The 8961-nt window shown below is 33.6% G+C and overlaps 1 pseudogene across 1 annotated transcript; it reads right to left on the minus strand.

The window, feature by feature from the left end:
- Positions 1 to 534: 534 nt before the first annotated feature.
- On the minus strand, positions 535 to 3668 carry LOC143627310 (short-chain dehydrogenase TIC 32, chloroplastic-like; annotated as a pseudogene). The gene is made up of 8 exons (XR_013152574.1): positions 3382 to 3668; positions 2081 to 2316; positions 1912 to 1991; positions 1635 to 1787; positions 1424 to 1502; positions 1201 to 1285; positions 1057 to 1103; positions 535 to 710 (listed from the first exon to the last, which is right to left on the minus strand). The product of XR_013152574.1 is annotated as a short-chain dehydrogenase TIC 32, chloroplastic-like (transcript).
- Positions 3669 to 8961: the final 5293 nt, after the last annotated feature.

The following is an 8961-nucleotide window of genomic DNA, read 5'->3' on the forward strand; positions in this document are numbered from 1 at the left end:
GATACGGTTATATTAATAATCATTTTAAGCAAATTTTATTATCAAAGCTTAAACTCTTAAACCAAACCAGAACCAGACCGTTAATAACAGTTTTGTTTCAATTTTTAATGGTTTAGTTTTCGTTTAAAAACAATCAAAACCGGCATTGAACACCCATACGTAACATATTAATTTTTTCAATTGAAAAAATTATAATAATATTATATACAAATTAAAGAGAATAAAATACGTGTTTTTATGGTGCAATAATTTTACAAAAATATTAACGTATAAAAAACTTATTGTCGTTTAAAAATCGTGGGTGAGAAGTTGGTTTAAAGTTGAAACTAAAAACATGATATGGTTAAAAATGAGAGGGCAAACTTGTAAGTTGAGTGAATTGTGTTTAAAAAACAAGTTTACCCTTAATTACACATGTATTTTATGCTTTAAGTGTTGTAAATTACTTAAAAATGAGTGTTTTAATTTGCCATTGTTTGGTGTATTATATATAGTATAGATATATGCAAACATTACACCATATTAAACTATTAAACTTGTTTGATTCACTTTGACTTGGTCAACTCCTTACCGCATTCCCAAAGTTTCTTTGCCAACTCGGCATCACTGGCCTCACCGCTTGGTTTTGCCACATTATAGTCAACAAAATACTCGCCGCTGACTCCTTTCACCTTTGGCTTTAAAGCCAAATAACATGTGGTTGAAGATCCCTAAAACCATATTTAAGTAACAATGGTTAGTTATCAATTATATTTTATGGTTGTACTCAGTGGCGAACCTTGGACGAAGATGTCGAGGGGGCCATGCGAAATTATATATTAAAAAAACCGTAAATGGAGGGGGTCGGGATCAAATTTTTGGTTGAAAACGGGTAAATTTACATTACGTACAAAAAATGTCGGATGAAAACGGGTAAATTTACATTACTGCGCAAAAAAACCGGAGGGAGCGCCCCCTACCCCAACTATCCTTCGCCACTGGTTGTACTCTCATATAATCCATATATTCACCAAAATGAAAATATGAAAAGATGCAAAAAGAGAAACAGGAACAAACCTGTTGGACATTCTTTTGAACATGTTTGAAGACTCCATGTATGAAAACTATATATGTCAAGAAAGTTGAAAATTAAACTTAACATCATGAACAAGAAAAATGATAACTGTTATGAAAAACCAAAGTGGAATAATTTGTAATTACCTGACCAAAAGCTCGTGTGACGTAATATTTTGGTTGCAATGACTCCAGGATGCAATGCATTCACAGTTATGCCAGCCCCTTCTTCCTATACTCATAATAAACATGTATTTTGTCACAAAACAACTAAGCATCGACCCGTAAATTGACAAAACTAAGACCAAAGTTACAGATAAAAAGGGAGCCCAGCTAGTTTATGTTTGAGATTATCAATAATAATAATTACCTTGAGGCGCCTTGCTAGTTCCTTAGCTTGTAAAATATTAGCAAGCTTTGATTGCCCATAAGCATACAAACTATTGAAGCTGAAAAGTTGAAAAAAAAGATATTATGTGATGTACCAAATCTAGAAAATCTTCATTATGGTTTGAATTTTAATTGTGGGTTATGTTTTAGTCTGTAATAAGGAAGATATACATATATAATAGTTATAATACCATTTTTCATCATTTAGCTTGTCAAACATGATTCCTCCTTTGTAAGTCACTCTATGAACTATCGATGAAACTAAACAATCCTCCCTTCTTGTCCACAATTCTTAACAGTAGTTTTCATCGTATCCAACAACAGATTCGTCAAATGAAAGTGTCCTAAATTACAAGATGAAAACATGTACGTTTTCCATTGTGAAAATCTTTTCCTAAGAGATATACAAACATATTACATGTGAAACGAATCATACACAATACATGAAAACATTGGTCAGAGACATACCTAGATAGTTAGTTGCAAACTGACTCTCAATTCCGTCTTTGGTAAGGGAAAATGGAGGAGCGCACACCCCTGCATTACAACTAAAATGACAAAAATTGATTGTTTAGACTTATACATTAATTTTAATCAAATTTTGGATACAATCAATGAAAAGTGTAATGTATCTTACATAAGGATGTTGAGGGGTAGATTCATGGAAATGTACTCATTTGCAAAGTTTGTGACAGATTCCATTGAACTTAAATCAAGCTCCATAACATCAATGGTAGCACCAGGACAACCCTTTATTATGGTTTCCTTAAAAACATTTTGCAGCGGCTTCCACATTCCTAGCCGCCATAACTACATGTACACCGCGCAAAGCTAACACACGCACAGTTTCAAGGCCTATACCACTCGTAGGTCCTGGAAACAACAATATTATTAGATGATGAAAAATTATTATATGTAGGACTTAGATCAATACATATAACTCTAAGCATTTGAAGTATACGTGGTTAAAAAAAGTCTACAAGGTGACTGGTGACATTTTCGTAATTACTATGAATAGAGTGTATTTACGCTACAACAAAATATAAGTAGAGTATTAATAATTACGCCAATGTAATGTAATTGGCATTATATATTATATTGTTCCCAGTGAAACAAAATGACTTTGGGTTAATCTTAGCCCTTGGATGAAGCTGGAGAAGGCAAAGGAATCAAATGATTGTGAATTGCAATTAGTCTAATCCTCTTAAAAACACCAATTATCTCACTGCTCTACTCTCTCTTAGTCACTCTCACATCCATGTTTTTGATAGTTTTTGTTGAAGAACTAATCATCACCCTCTCTCCTCCACATTGCACCCTCTTTCATCCATATCACCCTCCCTCTCTTTAAAAACATCATCAAAACATCTATTGTGGATGCTCTTAATGTTGTTTTCAGACTTAATATGAGTATTTGTTGGTCCCCGAGCCCCATTAGCAGAGTGGCCTGTCTACATTTTCTAATTCGGTGTTCAATTTCATGAATTAAGTTTCAATAATTTACATGCTTTAAGCATTAACAAGATCAAATCACAAACAAAATTTATTCATCACCAACAAAGAACAAATCAATATTCTTTTCAAGCTTCATGTGTACTTGTTTTCTAGTGAATAAAGTAAGTCTTAGATGAAATCTTGAAGTAAAATTATCTAAAAGTTGCAGAATAAATATATATAGATGAAAGTTAACGTACAAATGAAATTAACGTGCTAAATATGAGAATCAAGTAGAGTAATTATATATACAAGTAGAGTAATTACATAATTACTCTATGATAATTACTCTACTTATATATAAAATTACTCTACTTGATTCTCACGTTTAGCACGTTAATTTCATTTGTATTTGATCCAAACCATATATATATATATATATATATATATATATATATATATAGAGAGAGAGAGAGAGAGAGAGAGAGAGAGAGAGAGAGATACCTGTAACAATGGCGGTTAAGCCATGGCCATCAACTCCTTTTGTAACATCTTCAGCTGTATTTCTTGCTGAGAACCCTGATTCTCCTTTGAATCCAAATAGCCAAGGCATGTTTTTATAGTGTTTTGTTACAAGAACTGTAGGAAAAAGTGACACCAAAATTGGATTCTATTAGGGTTTTTGTAGTTTGCTCAAGATTGTGCTCCAAGTTATATATGCCAACATGGATAAGTTATACACACACAGGCTGGATTAATGACCGTTGATCTTGTAGAGGCGTGGGAGGGGGGGGGGGGGAGGTTGACAAATGCTTCACTTATGGAAATTTTTTAATGTAAAATTAAAAAAATATAGAGAATGTGAAGAAAATAGAGAGTGACAACTAATGCATGGTTTAAAAAACAGGAAACAGAGTAAAATGTGGCTCTAATTTTTGAACCAAAATAAGGGATGTGTCTGTGACGGATATAGAAGAAAAATTCTTTTTTCATATTAAGAAAGAGGTTTGTTACATGAAAAATGATAGATCTTAAAGTTTTAAGGGCATAAGATGCATAAAATTGCATTTCGACAAAAAAGTTTAGAAAGCTGAGGGTATCTCGGGCACCCCTAGTCCCCATATACATATGCCATTGTGTGTCTAAGCTGGAAGAAATTTTTCACACCCCAACTAATGGTTGAAAAAACGTCTGGACGTAACGTTAATTGCTCATCGCATAATGACACTAATAAATGTGACAATGTAATTTGTTATCAAGTACACATACGAATTCATAAGAAAAGAAACAATACAAAGTAAATAATATTTATTCTCCTCTAATAACCTAAGGTCATCTAAACCTTCTTCTTGTTCAATCTTCACACATTAACACCTATAGTATGGTTAAAATAGATAATTTGTCAACACGTATGTTGGTGAGTTTTCATAAGTTATATATAAGGGATGATTCATGCGAGAAGTGATAACAATCACTTCTGAAATGAACCTAATCCTACGTAATATATATATATTACATATATTTACACTTTTGAGTTAGTTTTGGAGTTACTTTTTATTAAATATTGGTCTAAGGTGGTTCGTATTTGGTTTTATAAATTTTTAAGAAGCAACAAGCTAAAATGGGGTATTTATACTAAACTTGAGACCGATGAGTGAAGTGTCAAACATATGTTATATGTTACTAGATATTATTATTATTATATACATTGATTTAAAGGAAAAATATCTTGAATTCAGTTATAGTAAACGAGTTGTTTTAGGTATGAAAATTGTGTTCAAATTTAATAAATACGATTGATTATTCTTAAATGAGATTAAAATGACATTAAATGAATTTCTTTATATCATGTAGGAATGAAGCTTTGAGCTTTGAAATTCCAATTATAAAACTAAGACTTTATTTTTGAGCTACTATTAATTAATTAAGAATCCCAGGTTCTTAGTTTATATTCTCACAGTTAGCACGTTAATTTTATTTATACGTTAATTTTTCCCATTATTTTTCTTTCTTGGGTAGGCTTTAAAGCCACGTTGAACAAAAGGGCTTTTAAAAAGAAGTGTCGTCAAATATTGGAGACACCCTTGGTCGTTCAATTGGTTTTGACACTTCATAGTGTGTGTGTGTATATGATTAATTTCTTTTGAGAACCAGTTTGAGTTTTAAGAACTCGAAAGAACTCAACGTAACAATTTTTTTTACACATATGTAATACGTAAATGTAAGTAACGTATAAAAAATTACAGTACTTTTTTACATACCGAATCGACCTATTACACATGTGTAGCTAACATTTAAACTTGTGTAATCATCAAAAATCTTTATTCTCTCTCGTGATTAATTTTTTAATCAGATTTATTCACAGCCACATGTTCTATACTCATTTAATTAAATGTGTGGTTTATATTGAGTTTTTAAAGTTCTTGCAACTTATCAAGTTCTCAAATTATCCCTCCCATATATATATATATATATATATATATATATATATTTGGAGGCTGGGAAGTCTTCATCTTGGAGGGTACAATATAAGAGCTGGACGAGTGGGGGGGGGGGGCTCTTAAAAGCTACTATTCATCATCGAAGAACAAAAAAGAAGCAGACTAGCATGGAGGTCAAGAAGTGGTATTAAATAAAACATGCAGGTCAACTTTATTATATTATTCGATGAAACGAGCTGTTTATTTATTTGTGTTTTGACCTTGACTATGAGTAGCTAGTTTTCTTTAACTGTCTGGGTTTGAATGAATACTTTATGGACTTGTTTGTTTTCGATTTTGGATTCTTTATTAATTGTTTCATGCTTTGGTAAAATTCTTATTGTTCTTGGTTAAGATGCATACATGTATTTGGAATTAATATATAATTAATTTACAGTTCCTTATGCGTCTATGCAGAAGTCTTTCATGTATGGATACATGTCAGGTTGTTTACTATGTGTTTAAAACTAGTTTATGGCTTATTGTTTGTAACATCCCAAATTTTGTAATAATAAATAAAAGAAATCTATGATTTAAAAACGAGTGTTAATAGTTAATTAATATTAAATATAGAAAGAATTATGGACTTGGATAATTAAAAGGGTTAAAGAGTAATGGGCTTTAGGTCCATGGGCTTTAAGGAGTATAAATACTCCCTTAAACCATCCTAAAACCCTAACTCTCATTCCATCCTTTCCATAATCTCTACACACACTCAAGAACACACACACACACCTTCCTTACTATATATAGATGGCCGTGAGCAAGAGAAACGAGATACGAGACCAAAATCAAGCCAAACATTGATAGATCCTTGATATATAGATAGATACAAGATTCAAGATTTATAATCAAGCTAACCGAGACCAAACGAACTCATAAAGGTATGTTCTTGATCTTAAAGTTTGTGTTTTGTTAAACGTTTGGCCTTGAAACTTGGAACTATAATAGATCGGCTATAAACAAACCTTAAAGTAACGAACTTGATGCTAAAAATGAAAGAAATGATCTCAAAAATGGAAACGACTCATTTAAAAGAAACCCTAAGATCTAGTTTTGAACGTTTAAGGTTTAAAGATCCAAGCTTTGTGATCTCCCAAGCCGAGCTGAGCCTTATCTGAAAACGACCACGAGAGCGCTTTCAGGATGGGTTAATATTATATTAAAGATCCGTTTGTTAATAATAATAATAATGAACGAACAGTGGGTCTAAGACCCAATGTGACCCAAATACTTGCAGCAGTCATATCGCATACAATATATATACACACACAGGTCGCATACACTGTGCTTAATCTTGAACTCGCATACAATCAAAAAGTGATTACAATACTTAAAAGCATAATGGGTCATCGATTACATTGTAATCGAGTCCCACGAACTCGATTACAATAACCACAGATCGATTACATTGGAATTCGATTACAAATAAACTCGATTACAATTGGATCCCGATACGAACAAATCGAATAAACTCGATTACAGCTGCACTCGCTTTCAATATACATACTCGATTACAATTTTAATCGATTCCTAAAGGAATTCGATTACAATTATTGAAACAGACTGACCCTGAAGCCGATTACATTGAGACTCGATTACAACAAACCTTAAATCGATTACAATAGAACTCGCGTGCAAATGCTTCAAATCGATTATATTGAGCCTCGATTACAATAGAACTGATTATGTCTTGGACCTGCTCATCTGGCTCGTATACCTACACACATGAGTCACTTGAGAGTATTGGGCTTGACAGCCTTGGGCCAGAAGGAGTACAAGGTGGGTTGGATCAGTTGGGCTGAGAAGGGGAGTGCAAGGTGAATCATCGAGCCCAAGCCCAAATTACAAACCCGAACCCTATTACACTCCGACCACTCGATCACTCCGTCACTCAAACACTTAAAACATATAAACTCGATTACAGAATAGATGGACAAACTCGTTGCAATGCCTTGGGTTATTTATAGTATAATTAACAATAATAAAGATCCAATCACGTTAAGACCCGAATACATTATATTTATATATAATTACATATAAGTACCCGTGAGTTAGATATGTGTGTATAAATATACGCATACGAGTACCCACGTCATTATACGTCAAAAGGATAATCTAAGGTGTAAGCTAAAATATTAAAAAAAAAAAAAGAGCATTAAATAATTTACAAGCCGTATACCTTAGGATTTAAATAAATAATCTAAGTATAAAGTGATCTAATATAACGCCCATAGATTACTCTAGACTTGGCACGAATATTAATACATGTACCCTATGTACAGTTAGCAGGGCACAATTAAAGAAGATAATTACGATAAACGGAGAAAAAAACAGGATCCAGGTGAGTTTCTAGCCCCACTCCTTGTTATGTTTTTCGGGGATGTGTGCATACTCGATGTGATTAGTTAATACACTTACCTTAAGTGGTAAGTGTATGCCATATATGATATATGTGATAGATATGAATGATTGATTGTCGGTACGCGAACGATCTTCGGATATTGCGCGTACTGTCAGGATTGTAAATAAAGATATGAATGTTATATATGGATGATGTATGGTCGTTATGAATGAATTCTTGTCGGGGCGTGAACGATCTTCGGATATTGCACGTACCGACAAGGAGTATGATTGCTAAATGAATGATGTGAAGAACGCCTAGAGTGTTCTTATGCTATGATGTATTTATTGTATATGTGAAGTAAGTGTATGCAGGTACAGGAATGGTATGTGAGTTCTACGTCTGACGTAGTAAGTTAGGATGGCAAATCCCTCTAACTTTCGTTGGACATAGACTTGGCATGTGATGGCGTAGTTAAGGACTGTGGGCCTTATACGTGTTATAGATGATAGATGAGAATGTGGTTAAGGATTGCGGACCTTATACGTACTTCAGTTAGGAGCCAGCATAGGGACCTTATACGTGCTGTAATTGTGCTGTGGTAGCATAGGGAAGGACGGTGGACCTTGTACGTGTTGTTAATGTAGGATGGTATAAGGAAGGACTGCGGGCCTTGCACATACCATGATCGGTGAACATAGGTAAGGACTGCAGACCTTTTACGTGTTCACGACCTTGAGTACAGGTATAGACGGCGGACTATGAACGTACTCTAGGTAGTCTGAGGTTAGTGATTGTAGATATGTATGTATGTATGTATGGAAATAGGGTACCTGGTTAAGTATGAATACGTATCTTCGGATATGTATGATTGTATGATATGTGTATGTATTGTATATCGCCTGATTAACTAGAACTCACTCAGCGTAGCTGACTTTTAGTATGCACGCAGGTGAATATGTGTAAAGAGTTAGCATGAGGATGGCACGTGGCATGGATTGAACGGCTGACATATGAAGATAGAAGAAACGATGTTTTAAATATGATATTTTATGTTATGGTTTTAAAGAAAAGATTAAATGTTTTGTAATAAACGGTTACAGTTTTATATTCCGCGAAAGTTTTAATAAACTCTTATTTGCAGAACTGTGTTTATGAGTAAATCCGACGCCAAAGTAAGGCTACCGGTAACGGGGCCTTACAAGTTGGTATCAGATCAAAGTTCGAGAGATTTAAGCATCCTACATGCTTAGACTCGAA

The sequence above is a fragment of the Bidens hawaiensis genome, unplaced genomic scaffold (genome assembly GCF_021521415.1).
Source record: "Bidens hawaiensis isolate Kalapana, Puna unplaced genomic scaffold, B.hawaiensis_p1.1 tig00004618_1, whole genome shotgun sequence".
Taxonomy (NCBI): Eukaryota; Viridiplantae; Streptophyta; class Magnoliopsida; order Asterales; family Asteraceae; genus Bidens; species Bidens hawaiensis.